Source organism: Pinus tabuliformis, chromosome 1_2, assembly GCF_031772625.1.
Source record: "Pinus tabuliformis cultivar Carrire ecotype Pingquan chromosome 1_2, CPIR1, whole genome shotgun sequence".
NCBI classification, from domain to species: domain Eukaryota; kingdom Viridiplantae; phylum Streptophyta; class Pinopsida; order Pinales; family Pinaceae; genus Pinus; species Pinus tabuliformis.
Window position 1 is genome coordinate 590,430,297 of NC_142298.1, and position 16,963 is coordinate 590,447,259.

Genomic DNA, 16,963 nt, shown 5'->3' on the forward strand with positions numbered 1-16,963 from the left:
CCAGGTTATCATGTTCCTTATTACATTCATCAATCATAAGAGAAGAAACTTCAGATGGTCCTTGAAGCACAAGATGATCATTTATATCGTCTACCACAAATTCATGCAGAAAAACTTTTTCACTTGCTTGAGCAAAGATCTCACCTTGTTGTTCATGAGCTGACTGAATGACCTCCTCATGAAGATCTAGTTCCGGTGAGGTGGGAGCACTTAGATTTGTAACTTCGTTTTCTTCATGCCAGCTGATCTCAACAGTCGAGTTCTTCTTTATAGGATTCAACACAAGGTATTCTTGGTCACCATGATCTGAATTTTGATCTGAAATAGCTGAGTTGACTGCATTACATTCTAAAATTGAATCTTGGCTACCCTGCACGCTGTCTTCTTCTGTGGGCAGATCTGAAGCAAGCTCTTCTCTTTCATCAATTACAACCATATGGCCATCTTCAAACTGCTGATCTTGACAAGTATCCTCTAAGATTTCTATGTGCTGCTGAAACGGCTTTTCATACAGAGCTTCCATGATCTCTTCATCCATGAAATTATCATCTTCATAAAACTTCTCAAGGTTTTCAATAAAACTATAGGCATGCTTGCAACAGTCTTGAACTAAATTCAATGATGGATAAGAGTCCTTATATCTTTCAATGAACATAGCATGAAAATCCTTTAAACAGTAAATACAAGCAGGTGGCAAACTTTCATACCATGATTGGGCTTTACCTTCCAGAGTGGCCAAGAATATCTTCATCAAGCAATCTTCAGGAAAATCCACCTTCAACTTGCGAATATGCATATGAAATCTAACTAGATGTAAAGCAGCATCCTTCTTACCATCATCATTAAATGTAGGCAAATTCCTTGACCAATCTACCTTGGGAATCTTATTCGGAAAACCTGGAATGTGATCTCGGCTCAAGGGAGCGTATCTTCTTGCAATCCGATCCATCTTGAAAATCTCAAAGCTACTGATCTTCCTGCAGTGAAGTCACCATGAAGCATTGGTCTCTGGAGTTTTCAGTGAAGGAGTCGCCAGTGAATGATTTCAGCCTTGTCAGTGTCTGATCGTTGTCCACTATCAACAATCAGATCTGAACTTGATACATGTACTGGGGTAAAATGCAAATGAAGTGTTGTATTCACAAGCTCACGGAGATTGACTGAAGCAGCGTTTATCTACTTCCGCTTATGCAAAGCAAAAGCGTTTCGAAGGCTACTTGGCATAACTTCAGGCTCCGTCTAAGACTTATGAAACAAACACATCAATCCACAAACAAGTTTGTTCTCCCCAGTAATGCCTAGTGACCAAATTTTGCTTGAAAACTCTTTGAAATGACAAAATTTGACCTTGACACTCTGAGATCACTTTGTAAGAGCATATTTGATCACTGGAGGAAGGTTGGAAAGACTGACACTAACACAGCCCAGTCTGCATCAACAAAGCCACGAATACCCAACACTCTATCCAATCTTGGTCTTCCTTGGTAGCACAAACCATAATCACTAGTGCCATGCAAATACCTAAAAACCCGCTTCATTGTTGTCCAATGCTCCTTCCCTGGTTTTGACATAAACCTGCTCAATACTCCCACTGCATGTGCAATGTCTGGTCTAGTATAGACCATTGCATACATCAGACTTCCGACTGCACTTGCATATGGAACACGGGACATGTCCTCTTCCTCTTCTTGTGTCTTGGGACACTGTTCAACAGATAACCTCACACCTACAGGAATAGGAACCTTCACCAGTTTACTATCCTGCATATTAAACCTCTGCAGTATTGTCTCGACATACTTCCTCTGGTTTAACCAGAGCTTCCTCTTTGCTTGGTCTCTTTTAATTTCCATGCCCAAAATATAGTTTGCAACACCAAGATCTTTCATGTCGAATTTGGAGGAAAATTGGGTCTTCAAATCCTGGATAATTTCTTTGTCATTTCCAACCAGCAACATATCATCCACATACAAGACCACATAAATAACACAGTCACCAATTAATTTAAAATACACAAAGTGATCTGCTTTGCTTCTGGTGAAACCAAGTCGCCGTATAAATGTATCAAATTTCTGATACCACATCCTTGGTGACTATTTTAATCCATGCAAAGACTTCTTTAACTTGCATACCATTTCTTTCTTACCCTTCACCACAAAACCTTCAAATTGCTTCATGTAGATCTCCTCTTCCAGATCCCCATGAACAAATGTTGTCTTCACATCCATCTATTCTACCTCAAAATCAAAAGCAGCAACAACAAATAAAAGTAATCTAATAGAAGTTACCTTGGCAACAGGAGAAAAAATATCACCAAAATCAATTCCCGACACCTAGGAATAACCTTTTGATACCAACCGAGCTTTGTATTTCTCCACCTTTCCTTCTACATTTGTCTTCTTCTTGAACACCCATTTGCTTCCAATGGGTTTCCTTCCAACCAGCAACTCCACCAAATCCCAAGCCTCATTTTTGTGCAAAGATGCCATTTCATCAACCATGGCCTCTTTCCAGAGTTTTCCATCCTGTGAATCTAATGCTTCCTTCACAGTTCTAGGATCATCATCAGTAATAGATAAAGCAAAATTTGAATAGAAAGTAGATGGACTATACCTTTCTGGCTGCCTTCTTTCTCAAACTGATCTTCTCACACCCGGAGTTTGTGTCTCTTCATCTTCTGATTCCTCCTCTACAGTAGAGTCTGATTCTTCCTCCTTTAGGTCAAACTCTATCTTCTTAGGTTCCTTTGGTTGGGCTTCATGTCTAATAACATCTTTTACCTCTCTGAACACCACATCTCGGCTGTACACAACCTTCCTTATTATTGGGTTCCAAAGCTTATAACCCTTTAAAGCATCCTTATACCCAATAAAGATGCACTTTTCAGATTTACTATCCAACTTGGTTCGTTTCTCCTTTGGAACATGTGCATATGCATCACATCCAAATACCCTCACATGTGAAAGAGAGGGTTTCTTACCAGTCCATACCTCTTGTGGAGTCTTATCCTCCAACGCTGATGAAGGTGATCTGTTGACTAGGTAACATGCTGTCTCTACCGCCTCTGCCCAGAATTCCTGTCCTAACCCGGCACCACTGAGCATGCTTCTTGCCTTTTCCATCAAGGTCTTGCTCATTCTTTCTGCAACTCCATTTTGCTGAGGTGTATATGGAGTAGTCTTCTGTCGTGCTATACCACACTTCTTACATAATTCTTCAAATTCCTTACTGCAAAACCCTCCACCGTTATCTGTCCTCAACACCTTTATCTTCTTCTCTGTCTGGTTTTCCACCATAGCCTTAAATTCTTTAAACCTGTCAAAGACTTCAGATTTCTTCTTAAGGAAATATATCCATGTATTCCTTGAGAAGTCATCTATAAATGATACATAGTACACAAACTTACCCAATGATGGAACCTTCACAGGTCCAAACACATCACTGTGCACAAGCTCTAATATATGTTTCGCCCTCTTACCACCAAAGGGGAAACTCACCCGATTCTACTTCCCATATACACAATTTTCACAAAAATCAAAATCCAGAGAGTTATTACTGATACCTTTACCATGAAGTATTCGAAGGCCCTTCTCTCCAATATGTCCAAGCCTTTGATGCCACAACATGGTCTTCTCTCCAAAGACCACCAGATTTTCTGCTCCACTTTTAGGAACCACAGAACTGTTGCACCCTTCAACAACAGTGCTACCTTGTAGCTTGTATAGAGTTCCAATCCGAACTCCTCACATCAATACCAGTGCTCCCCGAACCATCTTGCAGGTATCCTTCTCGAACACTGTTTTTACACCTGCATCATCCAACTTGCTTATAGAAATCAGATTTCTGGCCAATGCAAGAATATGTAGAACATTTGGAAGTGTTATAACCCTTCCACCTTGCAACTTCAACTTTACTTTTGCGCGACCAACGAGTCTAGCCTTCCTATCATCCCCTAAGAAGACATCACCACCATCGTATTTCTCATACTCGCAAAACCACTCTCTATGGGGAGTGAAGTGAAAGGATGCACCTGAGTCAATCAACCATGCCTCATGATCTACATGTGTACTTGAAGAAGCCAAGTACACATCCCCACCTTCATCTGAGGTGCTTTTTACCTCTGCAAAAGGAGCATCACCAAATCCCTTTCCTTTGTGAGGAGCTTTAGATTTATAGTCCCTTTTGTAGTGCCCTTCCTTTCCGCATTTCCAGCACACCACCTTTACAGGTTTTCCTGGAGATTTAGATCTCCCACTCAATGACTTATTTTTGTTTCTGTTCTGGGACCATCCTCGTACAGACAAGGCATCACCATTCTGGCTCTCCATATTTTTCCGTCTCATCTCCTCCGTCAGCAAGGATGAGACTATTTCATCAAACTGCAAGGCAATTGCATTTCTACCTATTGCAATAACCAGACTATCCCACGAATCTGGTAGAGAACACAACAAACTAATGCACTTATCTTCATCTAAAATTTTGATATCAATAGATAATAACTGACTTACCACAGTATTAAACGCATTCAAATGATCTATCACCAAGTCTCCATCTTTCATCCTCGGGTTATACAACTTTTTCCATAGGAACAGTTTATTCACCAGAGACTTAATTTGGTACAAAGTCCCTAACTTTTCCCACAAAGCCTTCGCCGTAGCTTCCCCTGATACATTCAGCAATACTGAATCTGAGACACACAATCGTATTGTGCTCTTTGCCTTCCGATCCAACTTCTTCCATTCTTCATCAGACACTCCCATTGGTTTAGTACCCGGATCTACCACGATCCACTGATCTTTATCCACCAACAGATCCTCCATCTTGAGTTTCCACAACTCAAAACTCAGACCATTAAATTTCTCAATCTTTATCTTTCCATTGCTCACCATCTTCTTTCACTACGAGAATCAATCCCGCAGATCTCCCACTGAACAGGATCTACCACAGGCCCGAGCGAAACCCCTCAGCAACAAAGGCGTCTCCTTGAACCCAAAACAGCTCTGATACCAAATGTAGGTTTTAACCCTGTACAGAAATTCCCTGCATACGAATTCTAAAACACAGAAAATAAACAATGCGAGAGCATAACACATAAAACACATATACACAAATATTTTCCCCTGGATCCCAAAACCGAGACTACCAGCTTGATTTTTCATTATGTTCCTTTCAATGTTACAATACATATTTATACATGCCGAAGCATCCAATACCATGGACCGAAAAACATCGCGTCCAAAACCATGGATCGAAAACCATTGCGTCCAAAACCATGTGCGAAAAATCATGCGCAAAACCATAGGTAGGTCCGCCCAACCTAATATAGGGTCCAAAAACAAAATTTCCATAGAGTGGGGTTACCTGCATCCCTCAAGCCCCCTGTGACTCCCCCCGCTACGCAATCGGCGCATCGAAGGGGGGGCTCTGCCCCCCTTCTAACCCCCCGGTTAACTACATGGGCTAGTCGTGGAAAGAATATAACACAACCCAACAATTTCATCCCATTATCAAAGGATAAATGATTGTATGGTAGTAAGTGATAGTTTCCTTTCTAAATCCTCCTCCAAGCCGTTAAAAACAACAGATGACTCATGAATGTACACCTTTGTCCTTGTTTCCCATCCAGATACATGGGTGAAACTAGGATATATTTTTTCTCTTATGTTGCAGCTTGCCAGCTAATATCCCTAACATGATCCATAGATACTAACCTCTGATGCCTCTCATCCATTTCGGTTATTACACTCGTTGATTTAGCCTACTCATTCGATGAAGGTGGATCCGTCAATCGTGAAGTATTTTAACATTTTTTTTTGCATTCAAGTGCTTTCATTTAGTATTTAAGGCATTCTAGTATGGATCATAGGTTGAAATTAGATTATAGACTATTATTGGTTGTGCACTTATTCCATTACTTCACCCAAGGTTGATGCAAGTGTAAGAAAAAAAGAGCATGAGCCAAATGCCAAAATACAAAATAATGGCAAGGGATGTAAATAAATCAAAAACTGATTTTAGCTTAAGCTCTACTCCCTCTCATATAGCCACTTGTCCCCAATAGTATTCACGCATATCATGCTTATCAAAGTAAAAGGAACTCTTTGTAAACATCCTGACCCTTATGAAGCAATAAATTCCCATCATTAAATAGGGATTATCTTAACATTATTACTTGATAAATCAATGAAACTTGTCAATTAATCCATTTAAGACAAGAAAAATAAAAGGCAAGATTAGGGGTTTGGAAAAAACAAAATTGAGGGAAGGTAACTCAAGCAACTAAACATTCCCTCTACAAAGGCGCTCATGGAAAATGGTTTGCATAACCTAGTATAAGACTATGACACCTTTTATGAAGTAAACGCCAACCCATAACACCTATCACTTTTACATATCATTTGAAAGGATCTACCTAGTAATTGTTCCTCCCTTTAGGTTTAGAAGCACCTAATAAGGTCATATGATAACCCCCCCATACCTAAGTGAGGTGACTTATGCATAATCATAAGCTAGTAGGACATTGAAGATGGTACTTGTGTGAAGTACTTTGATGACATTAACATTGAGTATGGTCCACCTTGATGCTCGTATGGTTCTTGCTCCCAAGATGTTGATCTCACTAAATTCCTTAAGTATGTGTTAGTTGATTCACTTAGGTGTATCCACGATCACTTGAGGGATAAATGATGCTTCTCGAGCACTTTATAGAGCACCTCCAACGCCATTTCATGATGACACATGACATTTTATGGAGGATGTTAGAGTCATTTGAGGAGTGTTGGATTTGATGAAGACATTGCATTAATGATGTGACCCCAATTTGGCCCTAGGACCTTGGACATTGAGCTTTGGTTCTAGGATGTTGACTAGAGAGGTGGTGCACCAATAAGATAATTGGATGCTCTTGGGCTAACATTTTTCTTTCTTGATGGAAATCACACTACTTTTGTTGGTGATTAATGGCGTTAATCACTTGGGAACCCTTTAGAGGGGTAAAAGTACCTTTACCTTAATGATGTCATACTAGTCCCTCATTTCATGGTGACATGGGTTTTGGAGGGTCATTGTGATGACATGCCACCTCACTTGGGTGGAGATACATGACTAATGGAATATGGTACATCCCTTGAGTTATTATTTTCACTTTTCATAGAGAGACACACCTTTTGCATTATGACATCACCTTAAGAGGTCACTAAAATCACATGTTTGGGCTAATTGAGGCTTAATTTTAATTATTTCATTGATTTGGCTATATTTTGGGGTCAACTTGTGACCTATCCACCTTGTGTGAAGGATTTTAATTAACTTTTAGGGTTGTTTAGTCTAATTCAGGGAAAATCAACTTGGCTACCCTCATATAAATAAGGGGATTCAATTTCCCCATAACATTGTCACGCTTGGATTATTACACTTGTTCAATAGTGATATTTTTCTCTAGTGTGCAATGGAGACCTAGTTGAGTCACTTTCTTGGGTGGATGATGTGATGTGATGTGATCTCTTTTTGTGGATGGTTAAGTTGGATCTTGGAAGTTGCATGGTGAATAAAGTTAGTTTACCTACTTTAATTTGATTTTATGTTCCATGGGTCCGATTTATGTTCTCATTCTAAGTTAGTTTATTTGGTATTTTCTTCATTACCCCTGGTTGGGCTAAGCCCTTCTTCCAAGTATTTGACGAATGGAAATCGATTTTCCTTTCCTTTGATTATCTGGAAATTGAGAACCAAAATTGTAAACTCTAGGGTAAGTTAGTTTATTTTATCCCTGGTTTTATTTGGATTTATAATCACTCCATAAAAACTATATAATAATTTATATCCTAGAATCCATTTGCCTTGGATTGATAAGGCATTTGCCTTTATTGTTGGAAAATAAGGAGACTTATTGTTGGAAAATAAGGAAAATAATGAAGACCACAATAAGACAAAGTACACAAGATATAGGTTCCAAGCGAGGGAAGAAACCCTCCAAGGAGAAAAATCATAAGTGCTCCTCTTCTTCTTTAGAATTTGCTTACAAAAGAGACTTCCAAGACCCAAAGACCAAAACCAACAAACTCTCCAAGCTCCAAGCCAACCCCCAGTGAGATCTTCCTTGAGACAGCTTCCAGAACTTTGATATTGCTTCTTTGATGTTGCACTTTGATCCCCTGCAACTGCTTCACAAAATTTTGGCCCCCCTGCAACAGAACTTCGCCCCCCTACAACTAGAAACTTCACAAACCCTAAAGCGAAACAAGAGAAGATGATCTTTAGACAAATTTTGACTTTTATCCTTCTTCTTTGTCCCTTCAACTACTCTCTTCCTTCTTTTCTATTACAGATCGAACTTACTTGAGTGAGTGTGCCAAATGAGTCGAACTGCTCTCCTTTATATAAACTTTCTTGAGGGTCGCATTCCCTCCTTTTAGGCTGACTTGATATGCTCCTTGGGCCAACTTGGTCTTGGGCTTATCCATGGATTTTTCTTGACAAAATAAATATTTTTTTTATTACAATGAGTCCAAATGGGACTATGACACATGCCTAATATTATTCTTTATCCTAGAAAGACCTAGAAATACCTAAAATACCTAAAAGCACAAAGAACATGCTTTTAACTCAAACTTTAGTATGAAACCCATACTCAAAAGATAAAATATAATTTCTTTTTCTTTCTTTATAAAAATATACAATGTCATGATTAGAATTACATCATAATGAATACCGAACCTAGTTACAATTTTCAACACTCCCTCTTAACCAGGGAGGTATTCATGGTACAAGGAATCTCAATCTTGAAGCATTCTAATCATAAGAGTTAGATTGATAATCCATCTTTTGTCAAGCATATTTATCATAACAAACATTGTCCTTGAAGGCCTTAACTAGATAATATAATCTTTAATTATGAGCATTATGTTGGGAGGCTTTACATGAGCTGCCACACTACCTCTCAAGGCACATATCCCATCCAAATGTCTACAAGGTGTGTCCTTTTAGGACTATTCTTATCTTAGATTCTCAAACCTGGATCCTTGAAGAATATCGAGCCTCTTCGACTACTCTTAACGTGGATTCCCTACCTCATCCTCAAAGATCATCAGTCAACAACTTCTTTCCCTAGATTCTACAATCCATAAGAAGTTCCAATCTAGATGCTTATCCAATCCTCTAGACTCCATTATTTCTTTATGGCCTTCGCTAAGACTTAAAATTGTTAGTCCTAGTAAGTGCTTGACCCATAAAGACAAGAACTACCCAACATCACTACCTCTCAATTAGGGAAGAGATGTCCACCAAACCAAGATTACCTCTTAAGTACTCAAGCTTCTTGTTTGGTAACACTTTAGTCAGTATGTTGGTTGCTTGTTCACCTGTAGGGAGATAGTGTAGCTCCACAACCCCATCTCGTATCAAGCTTCTGACATAGTGGTACCTATTGTTTATATGCTTTTTTTTAGCATGAAACATCGGGTCTTTTATCAATTTTATGCAACTCTCATTGTCACAATGTATCCATGTAGGGCTAAGCGATCCTTCAAACAACTCTGATAACAACTTCCCAAGCCAAACTGCTTCTTGACAGACCTCGCTTTTAGCAACATATTCAGCTTCAACACTACTCAAAGCAATTGTATCCTACTTTCTGCTCATTCATGAGACCATGGAAGATCCTAGGCAGGAGCATCCACCTGTTGTGCTTCTTTCGTATGTCTCATTGCCACCCCAATCTGAATATGTATATCCCATGAGTTGGATTTCATTACCAATGTACTAGAGGTAGTGATATATAGCCCCACACAAATATCTTAAGATATGCTTGGCTACAATCCGATGATCATGTTTTGGATCCATCTAAAATTGACTTAGGACATTCAATGCAAAACAAATGTCTGGTCTTGTGTTTACCATATACATCAAGGACCCAATCAATTGTCTGTAGCAAGTAGGATCAACCAGACTAGATTCTGAACTCCTTAACTTCTTCAAATTTTTAATCATAGGCTTGCAATCCATCATGCCAAACTTTTGAAGTATCTTGATCACATATTTACCTTAACCAAGATATATCTCTCCTTTCTTCTGCCATACTTCTAGTCCCAAAAAACCTTCATATCGAACTTGGCTACTAACTACTTCTTGCATTCCTAAATTTGATGCTCTACACTTGTGACTAGTATATCATCCACATAAAAGAGTATGATTACTGGACCACCCTGATATATAGGTTAGGATCTGAAGTATTCTTGGTAAAACAAAGTCTTAATAGGTATGTATCCATCCTTGCATAGCAAGCTTTAAGTGCTTGCTTTAAGCCATATAGAGCTTTCTTCAACCTGTAGACATGAGTCTCACTCTGATTTATTTCAAATCCTTGAGGCTGCTCAATGTAAACCCCCTCATCAATGATCCCATTCAGGAAAGTTGTCTTGACATCAATTTGATGTATGTTCCATCCCATAGTAGCATCCAACGAAACAAGCAATTTTATTGTTGTATACCTGGTTGTGGGAGAAAAGGTTTCCTCATAATCAATCCCTTCTTTCTCTGAGAATCCTCTTGCTACAAACGTTTCTTTGTATTTATCAATGCTCCCATTTGTAGTGTGCTTTATCTTGTAAATCCATTTTGAAGTGACTATAGACTTGTCACTTGGCCAAGGGACAATTTCCCAAACATCGTTCTTCATGATTGATTGATTTCTTCCTTCATAGCATTCCTCCACTCTTGATGTTTAATTGCATCTTCATAGGAGGAAGGTTTCACTTCAATAAGCCTTGTTATGTATGTAGCATACCCTGAAGACCTTTTCGATCTTTTACTTTCCCTAGAGGTCCTCGATGTTGTATGTCCTTTTGCATCTTGAAGAGTAGTTTTCAACCAAACATGCCTCTTTCGATTTTATGGGATAACTACTTGTTGTATAGGTTCACAAGGACCTTCAACATTCTCTTGAGTGGATGTTTGATCTTGACCATCATTGTCCCTAGAGATAACCTCAAAGATAGGTACCTCTTCTTCATCAGAGTCAACCATAACATCCTTTGGTTTCTTGTAAGCTATGCTCTCATCAAATATGACATCCATGCTTACTTCAATTCGACGATCCTCCTTAATATAGATTCTATATGGCTTTGATGAAGCACTACACCCAACAAACATGCCTTTTAGACTAGTAGGATCCAATTTCTTTCTCTTGTCCTTGGGTATATGAATATACATAGGAAACCCAAATATCCGAAGATGATCCACACTTGGCTTATTTCCTGTAAATATTTCTTCGAGAGTCATATTGTTGAGAATCCCATGAGGACTTCGATTATGCAAGTAAATATATAGCATACATGCCTCTACCCATAGGAATTGATGGAGATCATGATTATGCAGCATAGCCCTAACACATTCTTCAATAGTTCGATTCTTCATTTCTGTACTGTCATTCAGTTCAAGATTATAAGGAACAATAAGCTCCCTCTTAATCCATGCTTCCTTCTAGAAAGTTATTAATTCCTTGGAGGTGTATTCTCCACCATTGTCAGACCTTAGAGTTTTGATTTTTCTCGCGGTTAGGTTTTCCACTTCATTCTTGAACTCCATAAACTTTTTGAATACCTCATCAATATTCTTAAGAAGGTATAACCGATTATTATTTGAGTAATCGTCAATGAAGGTTATATAATATTGATGCCCACCAAGAGACTTGACTGCCATAGGTCCACATACATCCGAGTGTATGAGATCTAAATTTTCCTTAGATCTGGGTCACTACTTGCAAATGGTTTTTTTACATTCTTTCTTAGAGCACATCCCATACAGGTCCCTTCATGTTATTCCTTCAACTTAGGGATGCCATTGACCATTTTACTTAGAGATGGAAAATTCTTAAAATGAAGATGTCCATACCTTCCATGCCATAGTTCAGACGAACTCACTTCCAAGTGGACTAGGGCTTGAGATAGAGGTGTAAATAGTCTATACAATTTCCCCTTGTGAATCCCAATTACCTTAGCATTATTAATACTTGAGACCTTACCCCAAACCAAAACCTTGCCATCACCAAAAGCAACTCTATCACCCTTATCCTTTACACAAGAAATAAAAGATAAGCTTTTCTTCAAACCTGGAACATGCAAGATATAGTTGAGGTGAATGCTTCCACTGGAATCGAGCTCCAACAAAGTGGATCCAATACCTTTCATTGGATATCTCTTCTTATCTCCAAGTTAGATTGAATGAGTTGAGTTACCCTTAGATGGGGTTTGGAGTTGACTGCATTCTCCCACCTTATGTTTGGAGGCACCATTGTCAATAACCCATACATTCTCGTCTTTAAAAGTGTCAGATAAAGTGGAGAAAAAATTCCATATATCACTTCTTTTACGATCTTAGAGATGATCTTCAATAAACAGTTCTTGATGGATGTAGCAAGATTTCCAAGAACTTTAAGGCCCTTCCTTACAACCCTTACCACAGTGCCAACAAAGATGTGATGTTCAATCTCCTTCTTGCACCTTAGGTCTGATACCATGTTGGAAAATAAGGAGACTTATGTATTTAGATGATTTTCCTTAACTTGATAATTACTTGTGATATGTGTTGGCCTTTTATTACTTTATTAGATCTTTGTTCATCAATAAATTACCAAAACAATGAAGATCACAACAAGACAAAGTACACAAGATATAGGCTCCAAGCCAAGGCAAAACCCATCCAAGAGGAAAACCCAAAGAATGCTTCTCTTCTTCTTTATAATATGCTTACAAAAGAGACTTCCAAGACCCAAATACCAAATCCAACAAACCCTCCAAGCCCCAAGCCATCCCCCAACAAGATCTTCCTTGAGACAACTTCTAGAACTTTGATACTACTTCTTTGATGCTACAACTTTTTCCCCCTGCAACTGCTTCACAAAATTTTGACCCCCTTGCAATAGAACTTCAGCCCCTGCAACTGGAAGCTTCACAAACCCTAGAGCAAAATAAGAGAAGATGATCTTTAGACAAATTTCATCTTCTATCCTTCTTCTTCGTCCCTCCAACTACTCTCTTCCTTCTTCACTATTGCAGATCGAACTTTCTTGAGTGAGTGTGCCAAATGAGTTGAACTAATCTCCTTTATATAACCTTTCTTGAGGGTCAAATTCCCTCCTTTTAGGCCGACTTGATCTACTCCTTGGACCGACTTGGTCTCGAGCTTATCCATGGTTGTTTCTTGACAAAACAATATTTTTCTTCATTACAATGAGTCCAAATGGGACTATGACACATGACCATCATTATTCTTTATCCTAGAAAGACCTAAAAGACCTAAAAGCATGAAGAACATGCTTTTGACTCAAACTTGAGTATGAAACCCATACTCCAAAAATAAAATATAATTTATTTTTCTTTCTTAATAAATAATATACAATTTCATGATTACAATTGCATGATAATGAGGACCGAACCTAGTTACAATTTTCAACATTTATCATCTGTGACATTCTTTAAAAAAAACAAAAAACAAAAAAACAAAACAAAACAAAAACAAACAACAAAACAAACAAACAAACAACAAACAAACAAACAAACAACAAACAAACAAACAACAACAACAACAACAACAAAATCTTGTGTTTTTTACATTTTATGACTCGTTGATGCATGCCATAGGGCTAAGTTGTATAAAAGTGCATTAGAGAGGCTAATTCAAAGTTATTCATGCACTTTCAATCATTTTTTACAGTTGAATTCATATTTTATCTGTCATTATATTATATATTAACAATCAAAATTTGTTGTAATTTTATCCATATTTTAATCTTATATTTAACCTTCATCCCATGTAAATTTTACAAATTTTGAATAGTTAGTTTTGTTGCTCGTATACATTATTATTTTGCGACAATTTGCTACCTTAAAACCCTATTTATAGTAACCTTGATTTTGTGTGTTCATGCCACCTATTTGAGACTCGGACTAATGATGTCTTTGGATTGACCCATATGCCCTTTTGAAATCGAGGCTTGAAATCGCTCCATCATCCACTGCAAACCCTAGTTTGTATTATCATTATTTAGTGGATTTTGTTGTAGGATCATATGAGGCATTTAGCTTACATAACGTTGGGTTATTTAATCCTTGAGCCCTACCAAGGAATCCTCCCTTGTGTTAGATTGTATTCTTCACTAAATAAATGGGAGTAGTTATCGAGGTGACAATAGTAACACTCATGTGTGTTGCACATTGTCAAGGTCACCTAGTGAGGCTTTGCACTAAGTGTTAGATTTTGTTGCAACAATCCCTATCACTTTGTAGTGTCAATCAAGAATTTCTTTACTTCTCTGCTTCTCTTAATCTTCCTAACCAAAGCATCATAATTCCATCCACCAATAGAAGATGAGCCACTAATATGAATTCCCCATCTTGATACCCTTAATAATCCCATCCCTCTTGGATAGAATGATCATCCCACTTAAATCCTTGATCACTAGAAAAAAAAAGGGCAGACATTGAACAACCCTACCTCAGACCCCTCTGGGCATAAGATAACTTGGATGGAGATCCATTTACCAATATTGCAATTGATGTGAAGAGGGATGACCCATTATCCAATTCACAATTTGGATTCCCACCCCTATTTGAATAAAAAAACAGTCTAAGGTATATGTAACAAACTTTTTCATATGTGCTAACCAAATCATTTTTCATAACAAAGTTGTTCTTTTATTTTTATTGAGTTGAGAACTTATTGTGTTAATACTACAACATCGTGAATTTGCTTGTTATAAAGAAACCAAAACTTTTTTCTAATATAAAGCTTGAGAATAATTTTAAGTTTGTTGGCTAGTATCTTCCTTATGAATATATATAGTGAGCTGCATAATGATATAGGCCTATAGTCATTAGGGTATTTGGGTCATTCTTCTTTAATTCTATATTTAAGGGTTGCAATGCCTTTTCCAAAAACTATACCCTATTGTTATCCTTAGGAGGTCATTCTCTAGAATGTAACATAATTTCAAATAAAATTTAGTTGTCCAACCATCCAACTTTGAACTCCATGACTTTTTAAAGTAATGTAAGACTACTTTGAGTTCCTCTTTCAAAAAATTTGCTGATCATTTATCAACCTTGGAAGAATGAGGACGCTTCTAAAATCTTTGTTATACTCAACCTAGGGGGTTCTTGAAACAACTTTAATTCCTTATTATGCAAATTTTGAGAAAGTTATAGCCTTGAAATCCTCTTGTTTCTCTGTCTCCCATGTGGTAATTATTTTTTTCGTTGTTTAGCATAATTTAAAAAAAAAAATAGTATTTTCACCACCTTTTGTCAAACAAATGACCCTGATTTTCAATCTCCAATTAGCTTCTCCCCACTCCAAAAGTTTTCTTTAAACTTCCTCTAAAGTTTTCAATCTCATGCTCTTATCATTTGCAAAGATTAATATGTTATTACTTTCAAATAATAGTCTAATATATTCCTTAGTCTTAGTTAACTCTTTTTGCAACTTCCTTGTCTTTCCTCTTTCCCCATTTAGCTACTATTTTATTGACTTTCTCCTAGTTCTCTACAAATTGGTACATGGCTATCTATCTTATGTCTAGATCAAACTTCCTATAATTTTGTGTGACCATGTCTTTAAAACCTTCTTCTAGTAACCAAGTATGATTTAATTTAAAGGGTCATGGAGATTCATGGTCATATTTTTCTATTTGAAATATAATAGAGAGGTGATTTGAAGCTTCTCCTTCCCCTACTCAGGATTTCAACTTCCTGTCTCCTTTAGAAATTTATGTGATACTGAAAAACTATCAAGACTTTTTGAAACTCTTTTCCTAATACTCATGGAATTCCTCCATACAGAGACAAACTAATTGCATTCCACATCACACAACTCGATATCCTCAAGCATTAGAGATAAATAATCAACTAAGAGAACTTGTTTATCATTTCCCTGCATAATTTTTTGTCTTCATTTTAAAATTTAGATCACCTCCTAAAATATCATTTTCATTTATAACCAAAACTTGAAATTGAAAGTTAGCTTATATGATACTCTCTTTCTGTATGGCCCATAAAGGTTGATTATGGTAAAACCTTTTCCCAACTCTTTGGGTCCAAGTTTTGTCCATATACCAATGACCAAGAATGACAAAGTTGTGTGTTCTAGAGTGTCTTTCCACCTTATTGCTTCACCACTCAATTTTCCCTTTGATTTTAATGAACAAAAGGGCCAATCATTTAAGAAATAGTCAAGATTGTCACCACTTTAGTCCCCAACAAATAGTCTTATAAATCATTATTCCATCTAGCCTATATTTAGAAAAAAAAAAAAAATTGGGTTAGCTCCTTGTAGCAACTCCCTTTGTTCCCTCCTGCATTTAAAGGTTGGATAATCATAATATCACCTTCTTAGAATGCATCCCCACCCTAAAGGTTCCCTTTGTAGTCAATTGTTTTCCTTCCTTGACTTTTTTTTTACCAATGATAGGTAGGATTTTTGACTTGCTACTAAAATGGTGTCTAGGATCTAAAGCCAAACCCCCCCCTCAATGCTTGTATTCTCTTTTAGAACTTTCCTTCCTAAGTCTTAGTGAGTGTTCTCATAGTTTTCTCTCTTCTAATACAGGTACTTTATCTCTCCCCTCATAGTTTGTAATGATAGGGAGGAGTCCTTTGATCTTGGATACTCCTTGAATTTCTTATTTTAGCTCCTATGTAATTCTTCATTCAATAAAGGGTATTTATCATTTTGAAAATACTTATACACTTTGATATCACATCCAAGGACAAGGTTCTACTTTGGATGTTCTTTAAGGAACTCTCTTTTGATATTTTATTTTCCAATATTGACAAAGTGCATAGTTTAGATATATTGTAGTTCATAACCTTTTTCTAGAAGTTTATAAGAAGAATCATCCTTTGTGTCTACTTTCAAGAGTCCAAAACCTTTTGCTTCCTCCTCGCTAAAATTGATATTGCCATCTACCTTTGAT